Source organism: Ursus arctos, unplaced genomic scaffold (genome assembly GCF_023065955.2).
Source record: "Ursus arctos isolate Adak ecotype North America unplaced genomic scaffold, UrsArc2.0 scaffold_37, whole genome shotgun sequence".
Lineage (NCBI taxonomy): Eukaryota > Metazoa > Chordata > Mammalia > Carnivora > Ursidae > Ursus > Ursus arctos.
The window spans coordinates 6,054,542-6,075,354 of NW_026623053.1; the positions used below are offsets into that span (position 1 = coordinate 6,054,542).

Here is a 20,813-nt window from a genome sequence, read left to right on the forward strand (position 1 = left end):
ATAGACAACAAAGAAAAACAAACGGTACTAAAACTAAATGAGAAGAAATAAACATGTTTGCCACATTAACAGGTTCAGTTGCCTTAATAGTTAATAGAGGTAAAATGAAGGAGATGGGTGAATTTAGAAAGCCTTCTTCTATGCCTTAAGGCCTTCCTTGACTCTTCTCCTGTGTGAGTCATGGAAGAGCAAATTTGCGGAGGGGTAAGGGGTCTCTCCCAGCCCTGCGGATCTAGGGTCCTTGAATAATTTGGAGTATTTGCTTCTGTGGCTATAGAAAGTGCCACTTGGGCAATTTAGCTTCCAGATCTTGATGTTACTAACTGATAAATGAAAAAAAAAAACCTCACAGCAATTATTCAAGAAATTTTGGGGCTCTGAGGTTGAAAGGGAGGTTGGAGGTCATTTAACAATGGCATATGGTTTAGTGGGTTTGGGGATCTGAAAAAAACTGACTTGAAATTCAGCCACTTCCTAGCTGCGGAGCTTTTGGTAAGTCACCTCTCTGATCCCCAGTTACTCCATTTGCAAGATACAGAGAATAACTACTTTCTAGGATTTTTCTGAAGGATAAACATAAGTATAAAGCCTTTCTTGTGGCACTTTGTCTATGGAAGGTACTTCAGTGCACGTGTCATCATGTGGGCCAGCACCCTCATCTGCATGAGGGAACTGAGGCTCAGGGAAGTGAAGTGGACAGCCCAAGGTCACAGAGCTTGTCAGTCCAGAGCCAGGCCTCAGATTTAGATTTTTTGACTTTTGGCCCAGTTTCCTTTCTAACAGCCTACAATGATGTCTTTTTTCATTCTTTATTAAAAAACGAAAAAAACATGCCCCTGTCCCCCCCCCCCCCCCTCCATTCTTCCTTGTCTTTCTTTGTGTGTAGAAAGATAATAGGGGCAGGAACCCTACAGAGGTACGGGACAGGAGGAAGTACTCTGTTGGAGAAACTTAATTGACCGGCTTATCAAAACGTCCTGCCAAGCTGGCTGAAAACCAGTGATCCTGGATCCAGCTCTGGCTGGAAGCAGTGAGAAATGTACTTTGAGCTCCTCCACTCCCTCCCCCTTATTTCCTACTGTGCCTGCAGGCTCTGGTTGGCCAGGACTTCCAAGTGGATGAGGCTGATTTGAGCCAGTATCCTATTGGCCACCTCTGTTCCCTCCTCACTGGGAGCTGCTGAGAAGAAAATGGCTGGTCGGCCTTTGGGATGTTTCTGCAATCTGCAGAGGGAAGAAGCCTTGGACGGTCCAAGGCTGAGAGTCTAGCGTCAGCAAAAAGATGCAAATGTCTGAGAATCCTTGGCTCTCTTACTGCTAAATTCTGTGCAGAGATTGCCCTGGATGGATGGAGTTGGCAACACCTACCCACTCTCCTTTCTGAGCTTCCGTCAGGGGCTGCTGTAGCCCGTGCTGACAAGGGTGGCTGCCAGCTCCCCCTTCCCTGTGGCGCCCTGTGCTCTGGACCTTCACCCGCCTTTCTCAATAGTTTATATTTTCCTCCTCCCGACAGTCAATACAATGCAACCAGCTAATGCCTGCTAACGAGTTTGATTTCTCATGGTATCCTTCCCAGGCGACATGATGCCTTAGCATAGGTAAGAGAAGCACATCTGTCTGCAGAAGGCCCTACACGACTCCAGGCGTGGGCAGTTTGGGCAGCGTGGTGTCCACAGCAGGCAGCATTTGCTAGGCATGCCCTCACTCTCTCCGAGTTCTGCTTTTTGTGTTGGGCACTGTGCTAGGTGCTGGGATAGGCCGTGAACTCCCTCTTCCGGAGGAATTCAGTTTGGAAGGGAGTCGGGCATGTTCAAATAGTCCTTATGGTAGTCGGTGTGCTCTGGAGCAGACCATTGTGTAAGGTGCTGTGTGAGATCAGCTGAGTGAATTCACTAGACATGTCCGGGAGATTTCAGAGCCTCAGGCCAGGCCTGGGTTGGGAGATGGCCGGGGGCGGGGGGGGGGGGGGGGCTGCACTTTAGTTGTGTATAGATTGAGAATCCCGTGGAAAGCTGAGACTATGGTGGAGGCAGAACTGATATCAGAGCCAGCACAGCCTGTGTCTAAGAGGCATTTTCCTGGCGGAGCAGAAGCCTTGAGAGCATTGTTCAGCCCCGCCTGGGGTTAGGCATGCTCTTCGAGAGAATTCACCCGGTTCTGATATGGCGCAGTGGCAAAACTCTGGGGAATAATAAGACCTAGGTTGAAGTCCTAGTTTTCTTACCGAGAGCTGGATCAATTAATCTATAACTTTATTGAGCACCTACCATGTGCTAGGAGGGGATGGGAATCAGGCCTATAAACTCCTTTCCTGATCTCAAAAGTCCATAGTCAGGGTTCAGGGCAAAGATTGCATGGCGTAAAGAGGGGGAAGGATAAGTGATTACTAATTACTATTAAACAACTTAATGGTAGGAACTGAGTTACCTATACATCTTTTTTTTTATAATTAGGTTTTTTTTTTTTAAATAGATACTCTAGCTCCTTGCTTGGAACCAGGTACTTAGCAAAGCCCTTGATTAAATATTAGTTGACTGACTATGATTTGTCAGCGAAAGGAAAACTACTTCTGAGGGCCTTGGTGAAGTGATGTTGCATCATTTGAAGAAATAACAGAGAACTCCCTCAGCTCTTAAATGTGTCTGTAGTGCTGTCAGGTTCTTAGAGGGAAGTGGGGAACTAAATGCAGATGCCATCATTAGTCTGGCCCATGCCATTGGGAGACCCTCGTCCTGTCTTGAGACGCAACGTGCCTACAGCTTCAATCCAGGCCACTCGGGGTGGAGGCAAGTACCTTAGACCACGAATCAGAAGGCCTGGGCTCCACTCCCACTTCTGCCATTTGCCAGCTGGGTGAACCTGGGGGAGTCGGCCCTGCCGGTGCTGCGTCAAGGGAGTAACATCTACCCTACGTTAATACGGTAGTCCCCCTTATCTGCAGTTTCGTGTCCTGAGGTTTCAGTTACCCGCAGTCACCTGCAGTCCAGAAGCAAGAGGGTCCTTCTCTTCACGTGCCGTCAGGTCAGTAGTAACCTCGCACGCCTCACCCGCCTGTGTCGTTCCCCTCACTGCTTCATCTCATCACGTAGCTGTTTTATCATCTCACAGGATCACAAGCAGAAGAAGGGTAAGAGAGACCACATCCAAAACACTTCTGTTACAGTATATAGTTACAATTGTTCTGTATTATTACCAGTTGTAATTGTCATCTCTTACTGTGCCTAATTGATCAACTTCATCATGGGCGTGTGTGTATAGGAGAAAACATAATATGTATGCGGTTCGGTACTGTCTGTGGTTCAGCCATCCCCAGGGGGTCCCGGAACATGTGCCCTGTGGATAAGGGGGGCTACTGTATGTGGAACAGAACATTTCTAAAGCAGAGGTTAGAGGATGATGTGTTCCTTCCTATCCACAAAGCACCCTGCTCGGAGGCATTCACCTTCTAAAGTATCCCTGCTCTGTAACGGGGTCTAGAAAGGCTAAATGACTTGCAGATTATGTTTTGAGCTGACGGTATTTTTGTTTCAGAGAAAGAGGTCTTTGCTCTCAGTTGTCACCTTCTCTGTGTTTAAATTTGCCCCTTGCCCCTCCCTCTGTACATACCCCATCTCCCTTTCCTGCTTTATTTTTCTCTGTAGCGTCAACACTTTAATATATCGTATATCCTCGGAGACGGCTTATATGTTGGACATTGCCTTACGGTACATTTTAGGTTGGCATTTCAGAAGCAAAGAAATGAAGGATGGTGATTAAAGTGGGCCCTGGACATTGGAGCCTTGGGCCCCGTCTTCTGGCTGAGAAGGGATTCTGCCAAGTAAAAGGATCTTGGAGGTCTGCTTAGCTGGGTTCAGCGTCTAGGTCAAGGGTAAAGCTAGTAGTAGGTAATGTTTGCAAAAAGAGATCTGAGCAATAGGGCTCTTGGGTTCCTTTGCTTTTGTGCTTGGCTCTGGGTTCTGTCATACCGGCAGAGGCCAAGAGGATTCTGAGGGCTCAGCTTCCCTAGAGTGAATTCTCCTATAGGCGTGTCCAGTTACGAATAAGGCTACTGTATTAAAGCTTCGGGTTTATGCAAGATGTAATGATTAATGAAAGAGGGATTATTTACTTAGAAAAGGATTCTAGGCATTTGTATGCTGTAGATGACAAAACCCTGGACTAAGCCTTAGCAGCCCTAGGTCCCAGTCTCGGCTTTGCAGCTAATTTTCTGGGTGACCTTTGGTCAGGCACTATACATCTCTAAAGCTGGTTTTCCCCCGTTTCTCTCTAGGTTGTAAGAATCGTGTAAGATTGCAGCTTTAAAAGTCTTTAAAGCCTATAAAGGAAGGCAGGAAATGACTGGCAGCATTTGTGAGGTGACTCCTAAGAGCCAGCTACAGTGTAAGATGTTCTCATCAGGAAAATGAGCTCATTTAGTCTTCACAAGCGCCGGGACCATTTTACAACCATTTTGTGGGTTAGGGGACTGAGGCTCAGGGGGTTTGTCTCAGAGGGTCAGCATCATTTGCAGGGTTCTGGGTCTACTGCATGAGCTCCTGCCTGAGACGTGGAGCTTGGCCCTCAAGAGGTTCCAGGTGACCCTGCCTTGGCTGCTCCACGGGGGCACTGCTGCTTATCCTGGCGATTCTCTACTGAAGTTTAAGGTGATAAGTAAATTGTTTTTGTTATTAAAGGGGGCTCACGAAACATAGCAGCGCTAAGCAGTGTTTTCTGTCAGCGGCCTGCTTGGGATAGATTAGGGTGGTCTCAAGATCTTTGTCCAAACATTGTGGACCTCAGCATTTGACCTGTTGACCTCTTCTTCTTGAAACTCTTCTCCCTTGGCTTCTGTGACACACTCTCCCATTTGTCTTTGTATCACTCTGTTCCTTTTTGGTCCCTTTGGTACAGGCACCGCCTCCACCCCTTACATGTTATTTTAAGAGTCTGCCTCTTCTTTACTTCTCACTCAGCATTTTCTCCCTGGGTGATATAGCATTCATTCCCCAGGATTCAACTCCACCAGTTTCCTAATAATTCCTACATCTCTATCTTCAGCTCAGATTTCTTCCTTGAGCTTCCAACTCCTCTATCCAAAATCTGCGTGCTGGGAGCACCCGGCTGACTCAGTAGAGCGCACAACCCTTAATCTCAGGGTTGTGAGATCGAGCCCCACGTTGAGTGTGGAGATTACTTAAAAATAAATCTTTAACAGAGGGGCGCCTGGGTGCCTCAGTTGGTTAAGCATCTGCCTTCGGCTCAGGTCATGATCGCAGGGTCCTGGGATCAAGCCCCATGTCTGACTCCCTGCTGAGCAGGGAGCCTGCTTCTCCCTCTCCCTCTGCCCCTCCCCCTGCTTGTGCTCTTTCTCTCTCAAATGAATAAGTAAAATCTTTAAAAAAACTTAAAATCTGCTTGATGAGTACGTCCACCTGGGTGATTTAAACAAACTTTAGCTTGACTTCTAACTTGAGACTTTTAGCTTAATTTCTAAAGCCAACTCCATTATTTCCCCACCAAATCTACTTTTATTCACTCTCCTAGTATGTGATTCCATTCTCTTCCTGAGCACCAAGCATGGGAGCTGAGCGTGTTTCGGCGTCTTTTTCTCCACTCCTCCCTATATACCACCAGTTAAGGAAAGCTGATCTTAACTTCCCTTTCCCATTACCACTGTATCTGTTCAGTTTCTAGTCATCTCTGACCTCAAGCAGCCACAGCCTCCTGTTATCCTGCCTCCGATTTCCTCCCCATTCGAATATAGCCTCCAATAGCTACCAAAGTCATCTCCCTGAAGCACAAACTTTACCATCATTCCCCTACTCAAATCCTTGCATTTCTCTTGATAGCCTTCAGGGTCACGTTTCCATACGCAGAGGGGGTATAGGGGTATGTGAAGGCCCTTTCTGCTCCGCCTGCTGCATATCTTTGCCTTATACTTCAGACTGTGCCACAGCAATCTGCTCATAGTTCCTTGTGTTCACTGACTGAATGATAGTGAAATGTATAAACGTGAGACCTGTTGGACTTAAAGTATCCCAGGCTCAAAGCTTCTAGAATAGGATGCTAGGGAATCAACTTAGCTAAAGAGCCTAACAGTTCCTCTGAGGGTGGGTATAAATGCCACTGACTTTTCTGCCCTTGATTTTGTGGTGAAGAACCCGCTTCCCAGCACTGCCCTGGGATTCAGGAGACTCAGACCTAGTCTTGAATCTTGCACTTAGGGCAACTCCCATCCTGTCTCCAGGCCCAGGATCAGTGGGTGAGCCAAGCAGTTAGAATGGGCTGTGGAGCCCAGGCTGCCTGATTGGAACTCCATGTACTCCTCTCAATAGCTAACCTCTCCTTGCCTCAGTTTCTCCGTCTGTAGAGTGAGTGTAATGATAGTCCCTACCTCAGAGTTGTTTAACTAGATGGGTTAATATATAGTGCCTGACGTAGAGGAAGTGCTAGCAAATGTTGGTTTCTATTATTGTTACCATTGAAGGAAATCTGGTTGGCCTCGAGAGACCTCTAGATGACAGGCAATTATGAGCTTAACCTAGTGGAGGTGCAGGGGACCCAGGGCTCCTTTTCGGTCCCTAGTCCTGTGATTAAATTATGTTTGAGTAACTCAGTCTTCCCTGTCTCTGGAATGGGCAGGAATAATGCTTGTCTCTAGCAAGTTTCCAAAAAAGTGGAAGAGCCAAAGAAGAAAGAGAAAGAACAGAGGCAAAAAAAGACCTAACGGGTGTGTTCGCCATCCCTTTTTGCTTCCTCCACCTAGATGCCTTTACACCGAGGCTCCCAGAGCCCTCATCTTGCTCCTAGAACCCTGAGGCAGCCATGATATCCCTTCTTGCTGCTGGCTTGTTTCTATTGTTCCAAGCGTCTATCTTAGAGGATCCAGGAACCTCTGTGCTGAGATTTGATTGATGGTGACTGTGTCACCCTTTTGGGAACATCTGCTTAACAGTCGCCCTTCCCAGACAGGCAGAGTTGCTCCAAGGAGTAGTGCCCTTGGTGATTGGAAGGTTGAGTCCCCTTCAGTTCTGTCCAGTAGAACCTGTCTGGCCAGTAGTCTGTGTTGGGTCTGGCACTTGGAAGCACCCCAGCTGAGCGGAGGCCTAGGCCACTCCCCTGGCTTATGCTAGATTTCCCCGTATAAAATGGACAGACTTCCATCAGTCTAGACATGTTCATTTTCATCTGTATACTTTCCAAGTGGAGATATTTAAACTTAGCACCTAATGGCCAAAGAGGCTGTCAAAAATAGAAGGTGCGAAGTTAGGACACGCTGGGACACACCTTCCCCCGAGACATGCTTCACCCGCGCTCCACACTGCCTCTCTCCTCTACTTCCTCGGTTTTTTCCCAGATTTCTCCAAGGGCTGTTTTAATTTTTGTAGCTCCGATGGAAAGAAAATGGCAAGCCCATTGCACAGATCCATTTCTTTTGGGCCTAATCCTGGGCAGAGCCACGTACGGAAGTTAGGGAGAATCAGAGAAGAGAGAGCCATAGGCTCACATAATAAGCCCACCAGCTCTTTGTCCGCACCAGAGGTCTCCCGGCGTGGCCCAAACAACACCTGTCATTACAGTCACTTTGGGGTTGGGGAGAGTCTTTAAAAATGCATGTTTTTGGGTCCTTCCCCATTTAATTGAATCCGTCTCTGGAAGGTAGTCTGCTAGTAAGTGTTAGAAGCTTATTGGGTGGGGCGCCTGGGTGGCACAGCGGTTAAGCGTCTGCCTTCAGCTCAGGGCGTGATCCCATCGATCTGGGATCGAGCCCCACATCAGGCTCCTCTGCTATGAGCCTGCTTCTTCCTCTCCCACTCCCCCTGCTTGTGTTCCCTCTCTCGCTGGCTGTCTCTATCTCTGTCGAATAAATAAATAAGATCTTTAAAAAAAAAAAAAAAAAAAGAAGCTTATTGGGTGAGTCTTATGCTTACTCAAGTTGAAGAATCATGGTGTTAGAGGTTGGGCTTTTACGTCTGGGATGGCCTGGAGTGGGACACTGAAGTCTGGAGGAGGAGGGCTAAGTGACCTGATCGAGTGCAAGTCGGGCAGGTGCTTGGGTTCCACAGTGAACATCCCACTTAAATATCCGGGTTTTCCCGAGTGGCATGTTCTTCAGGCTGTGATGGGGATGGAGGAGGATGGGGGGCATCCACCAGCCATCCTGCCAGAAGGTGGGGAGCACTGAAATGGCAGCCCATCTCTCCCTGCCCCTAGCCCCAAATGCGGAAGTAGTCAGGTGGGTCTGGCCAAAACATGAACCATTCTAACCTTAGCTTCATTTGTTCAGCAAATATTCATTGAGCACCTACCTTCTATGTGTCGGACATTGTTATTGGTGTTTGGGATACATTCATGAATAAAGCAGATATCCCTGCTGCGGTGGAGTTTACACACCCCAGGTAAGAAACAGAAAATAAACAATGAACATTATGTAAATAAGTCAATTACATGTTAGGAGGTAATAGATGCTATGGAAGAAAAGATTAGAGCGGGGTACAGGGCTGGGTGGGGGCAGGCGTCAGCACTAAGTCGGGCGATCAGGTAGGCCTCCTGGGCAAAGGGCAGGAAGAGGGCAGGGAGCTGGCTCTGCATCTGTCTGGGGAGATGCACACCGGCACAGAGAACAGACAGTGCAAAGGCCCTGGGGGTGTAGAGCAGATCTGGTGTAACCTTAGGTCTGGGGCTCAACATCTTAAACCATTTTCCTAAAAAACTTACTCCCATGACCCTGTTTCTGTGAGGGTGCTCAGGACCTAAAAGAAATACGGCAGTAACTTTAGAAGACACGCTGAGCTGTCGTATTAGAGAAGGTTAGCGCTGGACAGACGTGTAGGCACCTTCCCTTCTCTTTCATGTGAATACGGGGACGTGAAGCGCCATCGAAGGCGTGGCGGAGATGGGACTAGACTATAGGCCCCTTCCTGTTCCCCAGTGTTAGATTTTTCTGGGCAGTTTTGTTGAAGATTAACCTTCCAGAAGGACAGGTCACAGGACAGAGCCTGAAGGGCCAGAGTTGGCTGGTTCGTGTTGGCGGCTGTAGAAGTGGGCTCTGAGGACTTTATCTTCCCTGAGGTTTCTGGGTCCCTCTGCTTTTCCCTCTGCCTCGTTTCCCTGCCCCCCCCCGGGCCGTCACTAGCCAGTATCTCCCTCTTTGCTGCTAATGGTGGGAGGCTTAGAGAGTGGCTGTCAAGCAGAGTGATGGTTCTGGAAGACAATGTACAGTTTATCAATATTGAATTGTGTAGCTCGCCTCTGCCGCCACCGTTGTAGGGAGCCGGCCAGGCTTGGCCATGTTATTTGATAATAGAATAATCATCATTTATATCGCAGCTCTGGAGGGCCTCTGCTTCTGACAGTGGCTCAGTGCCCGGGTGTTAGAGAGGTAAACCGGGCTCGGGAAGGGAAAGCGACCCGGGTTGAAATCCCTGACCCTGGAGAGCTGGACTTTGGCCTGTGTCACTGACCACTGAGAGTGGGGTAATTTAGCAAAGATGCCGCCCACTAATAAAAGCAGCCCTGAAATACTTTCTTTAAAAAATGTGTCCTGAACATCTAGGTTTACCTCTGGCTCTCTAGTCGGGTAGTTGACTCCTCTTTGTCCTCCCTTTATTGGGTGGTTCCTCAGCTAGACGTGTAGTTAGCAGGGGGACAGTGGGTCACACTCTGACGTGGCTCTGTCAGCCCGTGCCAGAGGGCTGTCCCATCAGAAACACTGGAAGGAAGGAGGAGATGGGGTCAGCTGGCGCATTCATAGGCTTTTAGAGATCCCAAGGAAGACCTCATCATTCCTGGATATTTGGACGTAAATCTCTTTGGCAAGTCAAACTTGTATTTCAAAGCTATTCTCCCTTTAAAATGGGGTGATGAGTTATCTAGTGAAGAGAGTCGTCATTCTGGTAAAGTTGTCAGGGGGGTACACATGGGGAGTGTGGGTGTAAAGTGGGGCTGGCTCACACAATAGGACCCAGAAAGCAAAAACAACTTGGTAATGTTCTTCAATTTTGAAATAAGCTACACTCCCACCTTTCTCTATTGTTCCTAGTTCCCCAAAGGGCCTTGCGAGAAAAGAGGGGCTCACACAGTGGCGGGAGGATGAACGTTCAGAAGCTCAGAAAGGCTGTGGGCCCTGGCGTGTCTCTGAAGCTGGCTCCAGGGCCTCCTCACCAGTGAGTCCTCTCGAGGACTCTGATGGCGAGGTTAAGGGACCTCAGGGACTCCACATGCCAAAGTGAGGACAGGCAAAGGGAAGGTTGCTAGGAATACAGCAGGAGATGTCCCAGGAGTCATTTGGGGTTTCTGGACCACAAGGAGATTGAGGTCATGAGAGAGTAGAAGCTTTGGCTTGAAACCAATAGTATATAGTGGGGGGCAGGGATGGGGTTCCCTAGAAGACGGGTTCTGAATCCAGGGTATCAGAAACACTTAGCTTTAGTAAAACAAACTCCTGCCCCCATCCCCACTTCCACAGGAAGGCAGAATAGACTCTCCAGAGGCAGGGAAAGGCTGCAGGGTTCCAAAGGTGGGGGTGAGGACAAAGGGCAGCAGTGGAAAAGACCAGGCCCGGGCCTCAGTCCGCAGAGGCAAGGGGTCTGGTGAAGTTTTTTAAGAGCATAGGTAACTGATAAATCCCATGTCGGCCTGGTCCCAGACTTGTAAGTCCTTGCCTGTTCTAGCGGTCAGGAAATCCCAGTGCTGATGTCCGTGCTATCGTCTAGTGGCTCTGTGACCTTGGGTACATCACTTCATCTTTCTGAGTCTCGGTTGCTTCTACTGTAATATCAAGGAGTGGCTGCTAAGGTCTCTGTCCAGCTCTGAAAGTAGAGGTGTGTGGTTCTGAAGATTGTTGTGGCTGGTGTATTCATTCAGAAGACCTGAGCCTGGGTGCTGTTCCTTTGTTTGTGGACTGTTCCGAGGCAGCTGACCTGGGGCCGGCTAGTCTGTCTGCCAGCCCTCAGGCCACAACCCCACCTGATCACTTACGAGCGCTTTCCCCAAAGTGGAACACTGCTTCTGGGTGAATAAAATTATTTAAATTAGAAAATAGAAAAATGAGGGTTCCGTGGCCCAGAGAATTTGAGTATCTGCGGGTTAAACACATTCAACATTTTCTTTTTTCACAGGCCTTCCAGAGCCTTAACACACCAGTATGCATTTTGAATCTCTTAGAGGGGGAATAAACAGAGTTTCCCAAACAACTGTGATCATGGGATCCATTTTTCTCAGGAGCAGCCCATCAGATTAGTGTCTCATAGAGCACCCACAGAAAGATGTTTCCCTGTACTAGCGTTTCTCTTTCTCTAAAAACAGTAACAACTGCAAGTTAGGTGGCTCTTACTCAGTTTTTCCGCAAATTCTTGACCTTCGAGTTGGGTAGGAGTGTCTTCACTCGCCCTACTCTGGAATCGCAAAGGCAGGCAGTCTTCTGTCACAGTGTCCCTAGCACAGCCTTGCGGGCAGTGCCAATGATTTTTGCTAATTGCTACTGAATTCCCATTGAATTGACACCCCTCAGCGTTCCCCATATCTGTCCCCCATGCCTCCCTGCGACAGATGCTCACAGATTGTCCCCTTCACCTTGACAGAGAGGTAGAGAAAGATAAGTCAACATGGGCTTCTCTGAGCCCAGAGCTTCCTCTCAGTGACCTGGTCTAAGGATCATTGTGGCCAGACTGACAGGTGGTAGCTGTTGACTCTCTGGTTTGAGGTTGATTTTCTGTAAGAGTTGGGAAGAAAGCTGCTGGAGTCCCGCACCACCTAAGTAGTATACACTTCGTGGGATGGAAGGTAAGCTTGAGGAAGAGGAATTGGCTGTCTTATTTGGGCAGGAACGGCTGGGTCGCACTCCCTTGAACACTGTTTTTACACCCCATTTTCCACACGCATGTCTCATCACTCTGCCCTCTTTCTCCTTCGTCCTTCTTTTGGGTTCTTTCCATCTCCCCCTGCTCTCCTAAGCAGACAGGCTCTCCTTCCTCTTCCCCCATCCCAATCTCCCAATCCCCTCTTCACACCCCCGCTGCCCTCCCAGCCTGGCAGCCTGCCCTGTAGGAATGTTAATTAGCATTCACGATTTAATTAATTCAGTAGCTAATTAATGATGGGGGGGTGGTGAGCTGGGATGCAGGGGAGCCGGGGGCTGGAGGTGGCAAGGAGAAAGAGCGGAGGCTGCGGAAGGCATCGCAGATGGCTATGTGGTGGCTGGCACAGTGCCCACCGCCATGGACGCAGACACTCACGCGCACGCACACGCGCACGCACACACACACGCACACACACCAAAAAAAAGGAAAGGGTGATCGAGGAGTAAAATCAAAAGCAGGGAGAGAAGGGCACAGGGGCCCTGGGAACTGGGGGTGGGGAAGGCTCTAGATCTATTTGAATCTGCTCCGGAAGTGGAAGAGGAGAAAAAAAAAGAAACCACCACAGGCGCAGAGAGAAGAGAGCTCTCCCGATACCCCACCCCACCCCCACCCCACCCCAGCCACCCCTCCTCCCTGGCATGGGATTCATGGGCACCAGCTGAGGACAGGGTCCCCTCCCTCTGCTTGCCATAAATATTGGCACCGAGGACCCAGACTCAGAAGGACAGGACATTCCCAAAGAAAATTGTGGGCTTTTTTTTTAAGTTGCTTTTTAAAATATATGTGTATATATATTTTTAAAACATTGCACCCGTTTTGGTATGAGGGCGAAGGCGAGTGAAAGAAGGTGACCGAGCCAGGAGGAGAGAGCACAGATGGCTTGGTGGTGGTATGGTGTGGTGAGTTGTGGGGAGGAGGCGAGGGGGTCTGGCAGAGGTTGGGGGTGGGCGGAATGAGGACCCTGTTTTCTTTTCGGTTTGCTGTGGATGAAGGAGAGAGAGAGAGAAAGGGGGTGGGGAGAGAAGCGAGACAGATGGCAGAGTGGAGAGGCGGCAGCCAGTGCCGGCACTGCCCAGCCTGGGCGGACCCAGCTCCCCGCGCCTGCCAGCTTTCCAAATGCCACCCTTCCCCCATCCTCCCCTCTCCCCATCCCCCCAGCTTGGCACTGATCTCTGAGAGAGAGGGAGGGAGGCTGGGCAAAGAGCATCTGTTCCCTCCATTCTCCCAGCTCTATCGGCTGCCAACCTAGGGCCATCGTCTGCCTCCATCACCCCTCCGCCCGCCTGCCCGCCCGCCTACCCACCCAATCCCAAACGGGTGCTGGATCAGGTGCCGAATCTGGCTGCCTCCTCGGGTATACCCGTCACTGTGCATTGCTGTGTGTCTGCCACCGCTGCCTGGCACTCACGGGGCCGTGTGTGTGTCTGTGTGTGTGTGCGCGTGTACATGTACGCATAAGCGCGTGCTGGATGTGAGCCTCCTGGGCACGGGGGGGGGGTGGCACTGCGGTTGCCCATCTAGTGTCCAACCAGAAGGACAGAGGGATGGGGTGGAAGGAGGGGAGAGGTTTGGGGCCCGGGAGGGCAGGACGGGGTGCATGGCATGCTCCGTGATGCCTGCTTACAGGCATTGGCACTGCAGCTGCCACCCTTGTGCCCGCGGAGATGGGAGGAGGGGGTGGGGAGGGGGGCGGCGGCAGGAGTCCTGGTGCTCTGAGAGGAAGGATCGCTACCCGGGAGCCATTGGCATCACACCCGCCAGGCTGGTGGCCCGATCTGGGGCGGTGGGAACAGGGACCCCAGGAGGCAGAGAGGAGGGGCAGGGGGATGTTAATGATGTTGCTGTCCCTCTGGAGCTCAGCTCTGAGAAACGGTTGGACTACGAGGTAGTCAGCCTTCTTCCAGTCTGGGAAAGTAAAGTGGTGGAAAGAGTAGCCAGGCAAGTGCCAAGAAAGTATCTAAGAGCCAGGAGGAGGGATTGTGCCACTGCTCCCTGGGAGAGCTCCTCGGGGCTGGCAGCCTGGCCCTTTGTGGAAAGCAAGGGGACATGGGCGTGAGGCATTGGGTGCTGGCACTGCCTGAGGAGCCTGGCACGGGCTCTGGCATTGTGTGGAATGGAGGAAGGTGGCAGTGCGTCTTACCAATCTGCTTGAGAGCGTTGCCGTGCCAGGAGTGAGAAGGGAGGTGAGATGTTCCGTGTGTGTGTGCATGTGTGTGTATGTGTGTGTGTGTGAGTTGTTTGGGAGAACAGACTTTTTTCTGCCAGGACCTCCTTGCAGTTCCCTCTTAGGCATGGGGAGTGGAGCAACAGACGGAGAGAGGCGTGAGGACACAAAGGAGGAAGTGCGCCATTGCCAAGACCCCAAGGAAGAAGGATGGAGAGCGCTGGCAGTCCTGTCTGGCCCCCGGCCAGTTTCCTGCTGAAGATGGCCAAATCCTCTTGCCTGGTCTGTGTCTGCCACTGTGCGAGCGTGGGGGGGGGAGGGCGCGGGGGGGGGGGGCTTGCTTGCTGAGCTGGGATCTAGAATGGGTGGGCACCTTTCTGTGGATCCCGTTTGGACTTTCCACTCTAACAAGTGAGGTATCTGATTTTCTCCCTGGCGCCTTCCTGTCCTTCCCTCCCTCCCCTCCACCCCTCTTTCATCTCTCTATCACCATCTGGGTCCTACTGCTTGGCACCCAACCAACTAGATGCCGCCACGCTTGCCAGTGCTGCACTGGCACGTGAACAGTGTCTCAGATCCTGGCACTGCGGCAAACCCAACGCCGCCAAACATGCTCACGACCGCCACTTGGCGGCAGACAGAGAGGGCGGTGCACATAGGCAGGCCGGGCATCAGGCGGAGCTCTGTGCTGGGGGGCGGCGCGAGACGAGACCCTCAAGAGCTCGCTGCTTCGGTACCCCAGCCAACCCCAACTAGACACCCACCTCCCTCCTACCTCACTGCCCCCAGGAAAGGGAGTTAGCTGCTACCACACTCAGTGTTTGAGCAGCTATTTCAAGGGAAGCTGGAGCACAGAGGGACAAGGGCACAGGCAAGAAGCCAAGTCCAAGGCTCCCGGCCAGTGGCCTGTACACCTCTCTGGGCAGTGAGGACAGGAAGAAATACCAGCAGGGTGAATGAGAGCTGTGGAGAGGCCAGCCAGCCCTGTTGTCGGAAAGCTGGTGCCAGAAGAGATTGGAAGAAAAGTAGGAAGGAGGGACCCTCAGGCCTTGCTGCTGGGTAGTGGTTGGTTTGTGCCTGGTGTATTTCACCTGCCTTGTGATCGGCTGAGCTGTGGTTGAGATGAATCGGTTCTTTCTCCCTTGTGAAAAGGCCCATATTCAATAACAGTCCTAGAAAAATGAAGAGGTGCTCTAGGCCTGGAGAGGTAGGCAGGTATAAGGAAGACAAAGGCACCTGGGACTTGGCCTTCCAGAAAGAGTGTTCGGGGAGATTTAGTGTTTAGGAATCTCTCAATGGCACCCCAGTTAGGTAGAATTTGGACAAATGTCCATGTCTTTGAAATCCACCCCTGGAAGGGAAACCACAGATCAGCAATGAGCCCTTGTAGAAAGGAAGGCTCTTAGGAGGGGAGGCCCCAGCATCTGTGGTGACACAGACCACCCCTACATCTCCACAGGCAGTGCCCTTGGCAGTGCCACAGAACTGGACCTTGGGCCTCCGTCTGGAAGAACATCTAGGAGGTGGGGCTTTCCTTGCTTTCTGGGTAGCCTGGAGCCGTGGATTAGTAACTAGGAAGATACTCGGGTAGAAGATTCGGCTCTGGGTGATGTTGAGGGAGGCTGGGTGGCTCTGATGGAAGTCAAGCCATTGCCATGCTGGACTGAGCTGCTTAGGGTTGGGGGAGTTCTCGTTTCAGCATTTCTGCAAGTGGATGCCAGCTTCAGAAGAAGGGACATGGTTTCCACAGCAGAGGAAAAAGCAGGGAGACACTCAGCCAAATGGGTGAGTGGACAGTGTTTCTTTTCTCCTGTGCGAGAACAGCCAATGTAAGCGGAAGACACAGACTTCCCAGGTGGTGGAGGTGGGGGCGACGGCAGGGTAATGAAGAGGACAAACCCGAGGTGATACGAGGCCCCTGGTGGCACCCTGGTGGAGCAGGGTTGGGCCCCGGGTGCTGGAGAGTTAAGGGCAGGCCACAGATGCGTACGGGCTCAGCAGCCCGAATCGGGTTCTTGAACTCTGGAGAGCGTGGGATCCCCGCAGGAGTTTCTGATTCAGCGACTCAAGTGTGGTTCAGAAATGGGCATTGTAAGGCAGCACCCGGGCGAGCAAGCCGCAGGTAGACAGACTCTGGGAGACTGTTCTAAGACGCGGCAGCCACCTGTAGGACAGTTAACCCAGTCTGGATGCCTCCAGGCCTTTTGCACCTTTCTTCTTCCTCCCCAGCCACAGGCATGTCTTTCCGCTGTCATGCCCCTGGTATGTGCGTTGTGGGATGTGGTAGGTATGTTTTGGGCAGGAGCAGCGGGAGGAATGGGACAGACTGTGAGGTCACATCAGTCAGATCCAGCTTGTCAGAACCCGCTCGCTGGCAGTAGTTATCACAGAAGAATCCCTTAGGGAACCCTTCCACATTCTGATGGTTGGCTGCCCTGTGTTCCTGAAACCACCGCTGAGAACCACGGGGTAGGACATGGCTGGGTGACGGCTCTCTGTGGTCCAGGAAGATTTGCGTGGAGTCTATGGCGCGGTACGGCCTGAGTTACGCTAATTACACTTCCTCTCGGAGACGGGTCTGGGTCCTGGGTGGTGGAAGGAGAGGTGGACAGAGTACAGGGCCTCTCCTCCTGCGGAAACCTGGCCAGATGCAAGGACGCTGCTGTCCAGGCGCTTGCTGGGAATGAGCACAGTGGGGGTCATTCAAGTCCAGCTGGAAAGACATGGTATGAGGTTGGCTATCGGGAAAGGACTGTGGATATGGGGCATGCTAAGCTCCCACCGACTACCTCTTTCATTTTAGCCATTGTTTGTGTACTTGGTGTGCCTGGTGGCTGGGTAGGATTAAGAGTCAACCCCAGGGGGGCGCCTGGCTGGCTCAGTTGGTGAAGCGTCTGACTTTTGAACTTGGGGTCATGAGTTTGAGCCCCACGTTGGTTGTAGAGAGTACTTAAAAAAAAAAAAAAACTCAATCCCAGGTCACCTTTCCCCGTCACCTTCCTTCTGGTCCACTTATAATCAGCCTGCTTCCCCACTAGTTTCTAGCCGGACACCTCTCTGTGGCTGGAGAGCTGCAGGAAACACCAGGCTCAGACTACTGGCAGGGAATAATGCCATTTACCCCTTGTCTATCCTTTGTGTGGAGGGCTGTCTGGGCCCTCAGTATGACAGAATGACAGGGACGGACCTCACCCAATTTTACATTCTTCCCATAACGTGTAGTCTTGCTCTGGAGGCTTTCCCTGGGGATCGTTTCCCATCCCTCCCCAGGCTTGACGAGCCACGGTCTAGATCTTTTATGAATGTCCTCTTTCTGACTTTTCTTTCCTCTGCCCTTTTCACCGTGTGTCCAAGCTGTACTCCCGCAGACTGGGTGTAGCCCTTCTTGTAGCAAGGGCCTCCTCGGCATTGGAGCATCTCTTCCTTCGTCCTCAAGGATATCCTCAGGGCTTCCAAGTTTCTCACTAGTTGCTCGCAACTGGTGGTTTGAGCTTCGCATTGCAGCCTAGAGAGAAACGCTCCTCAGTGCTACCCTTCCTGTAGCACCGGGTCCCAGCCCAGCTTAGTCCTGTCTGCAGGAGCTTTCCCTAAAGTTGCCCCCTGGTTTCTCTCCTACCTCTCCTCTCCCCAGTGGCACAGTGCAGAGGAATGGAAGGTACTTTCCCCATGGATTTCAACAGTTGGTTCCCTTCCTGACTCTGGTTACGCACCTACTGTGGGATGTGAAGACAATGAGTATGTCCTAGAGGCTGGTTGTACTTGTGGGAGGTGTAGGCGATAGGGCTGGGGGCATGTCCGTGCGCCTCGGTGCCCCTGGGGCCCATCCTTGCTGGCATGTGTCTATCCGCGTAGCTCTCTCGGCGTGGTTCTGCTGGCTTCTGACGGCGTGCGTGCTTGTTTCAGTGGTGCGGTTATATACACAGAGCTCTGTGTTTCAGGCGTGAGTTTCTATACAGGGATGAATGATTGGGTGAGAAAATGTGCCTTCGAACAACGAGGCTGGTGGAGGTTTGGGGAGTGGTGATCTGATCTATAAGCCCTCTATGTGGCTAAGGAACAAACAGATGGAATGAGGCAGATGGACGCTACTGGGTCTGGAGTACTTGGCTTTCTCGGTGCTTGTGCGTGCTGCTTAAGTACACTCCAGGGGCTGGAGGGCTGAGGGAGGAAGTGCTTCTTTTTGTGGTCACTGCAGACTCTGCCCCACTTGGCTGCTGCGGCTTTAGATTTTCTCATATTCTTCCGGAAGACTTTGAGTTTTGTTCCTAGTTGAGAATGGGGTACCTGAAGCCAGCTCCACACTGAGTCTGGTTTAGAGCAAAAACAGCCAAGCTCGCTTCCACCTCGTCTCCTGCACTGAACCTAGCAGTAAGTAGGCTGGACCAGAATTTGGAAACCTTAGGGCCCATGTATGTCAGAAACCCTAGGCCTTTGCCCCAGGCTGTGGAAGACCCATATGAGGAGCCATGGATTCAAGCTGACTTTAGGGTTGTTGGGGTGGGACCTGTATTACAAGATAGGTGTTGATGTGCCAGGCGTTCAGGTTGGGTCTACTACTCCCCAGGAGAAGCAACAGGGTTTACCCGGGGTGACCTGGTGTTCACCTCTAGCATCCTGCATAGGGCCTGACACCCTGGGCTTCCTTCTGCCAGAAGCCCACTGAGCATCTCTGGAGCAGAAGCACTGCTGCTGGGGACTTCTGGTCTGAGCATGCGGTTGGGGAGGAATGCTTCCGGCCACTGGGAACATGGAATGGCATACCTGACTCCACAGTCAGCCAGACTCTCGTCTCTCAAGTTACAGGGCTCCTGGTAAGGACAGTGGCTTAGAGTCCGCTCCTGTCCCCTGCTGTGCACATATGCGGTGTCTCTAGACCAGGGTGTCCCAATGGAACGGAGTAGGCAGGAGGGCAAGAAGAGGCAGAGGAGGGATTTCTGGCTATGTTAACTCCTAGTAAAAATATTCACAGTTCAGACAACAGCTAACCTGTCCTGGTTGTAAACTCCTAAAAGTGCACGACACCACACTTCTAATCATCCTGTACCAGGCGTTTGCCCCAGTTTTCTTTAAAATGTTTCCTCTTTCCCGCCTATCCTTTTTTGTAATTTTTTTTGTTTTCAACTTTAACACACGTCACATTCCCTGAAAGCACGGAGTGAAAAATCTTCTTTCCCCTGACACATGCTGCTAAGAAAATAGTCTTATTCACAGTTTCAACGGGAAAAGAAAAGGACAGGAAGGGAGGGACACAGGAGAGAGGCTGAGAGGCAGGAAGGGTGGCGGCAAGAGCACGGTAGGGCCTGCATTCGTAACCGGCATCACTGGAATGACGGATTCCACCCTACCCCGGTCTGCTAGCTGGAGCTCTTCATTTGAGAAATGGATTGGATCCGAAGTGAGATTCACAGATCATGTGGGCACTAGGGACTCGGCTGATTTCCCTGCCCCTTTCTCCCCTCCCGTCTTTTCAGCACAGAACCCTCTGCTTCGGTATTAACATGTTCATAGGGCAGAGTGACAGGCCAGGAAGTGGAAATCCCAGGGCTGACTGAACTGTGTGTGCGCATATTAAATGGTGACGGTAGTGGAAGAAGCCCGAAGGGAGAAAGTTTGCAACAATACCTTGAGAAGGGAGGTCTCCCGGGCAGGGGGGTAGCAGAAACTGTCTGGAGTACTGGGAGCTTTTGCAGGCTTTTCTTTGCTGAAATAAAACACCTGCTTTTCTACCTTGTGCCACTTTAGCTGGGCTTTGGGGTTACCAGTTCGCACCTGATGCTGGCAGAAACGATGAGGTCAGAGGTTGGGAACACTCTTCTAGCTCATTCCTTTCGTTGGTTGCCCTTGATGACAGCACCCTGTCAGAGATTCACCTTGTGCTTCGGTCACGGCCTTGCCCGCCCCCCCCCCCTCCCCGAGCTGTCCTCAGCTCCAGAGCCCCATGGGCCTCCCCGACAGTCTCTGACTCCGCGGATGGTGCCCCGAGCACCTGCTACTTGCGGGTGGCAGGAAGGGCAAGGGCCGAGGAGGGAAGAACACAGGTGGGGAACAAGGGTCCCCGCAAAGGCAAGGATCTCAAGCAACCAGGAATGTGAAGGGGCCACTGGACACAGAAATAGAAGTAGGGGTTTGTGAAAGAAGCAAATGGGAGGAAACAGCGGTTAGCTGCAGGAAAGGGAAGTATACCCAAGACTCAGAAACCACACTGTCCCGTCCACCCCTTTCTTCCTGGGACCGCCGGGATACATTTGGCAACACTGACTTTTCTATAGCAGCTGGGAACAAAGGGCTGTTAGCGGTCCTGATAAATACTCGATTCAGGGGGCAAAGGTAGGTCTTCTCCCCATGGCCAGCCCCGGCCTCAGATGCTGGGCACGGCCAGTGCCAGGCTGCGTGGCTTTCTGTCTCAAGGATCACCATACCCATGCCAACGACTTAAAGCCATTTGCTCTTCCCAAGACTAGTGGCTTAAAGAAACCCTTAACATGGGGGCAGAGGGACACAAACAGGAAAAAACAAAACAAAACAACACCACTTGTGTGATGGGAGAGTTTGCAGTTTTTTTCTGTATTTTCCAAGTTTATGTTTTACTTTAGTTCATTCCTCTGTCTCCATCTCTCTCCCGTGCACATGTGCGCGCGTGCTCTCTCTCTCTCTCGCTCTCGCTCTCTTTTTTTTTTTTGGTTGTGTGTGTGTTTCAGTTTTTTTAAAAGAACTTTGGATTTGCCGTTGGTGGGCAGGCTGGACCCCCACGTGGCAGGGCTGGGCCAAGGGGCGGGCCCACGGCTGCTGAGAGGATCTCTGTGTTTAAAG

The 20,813-nt window shown here is 51.4% G+C and overlaps 1 long non-coding RNA gene across 1 annotated transcript; it reads left to right on the top strand.

Moving 5' to 3' along the window:
- The first annotated feature begins 871 nt into the window (after nucleotides 1-871).
- LOC130542551 (uncharacterized) lies at nucleotides 872-12,395 on the top strand. Its single transcript, XR_008957190.1, has 2 exons — nucleotides 872-1,597; nucleotides 2,941-12,395. It is a non-coding gene; the product is annotated as an uncharacterized LOC130542551 (long non-coding RNA).
- The last annotated feature ends 8,418 nt before the right edge of the window (nucleotides 12,396-20,813 follow it).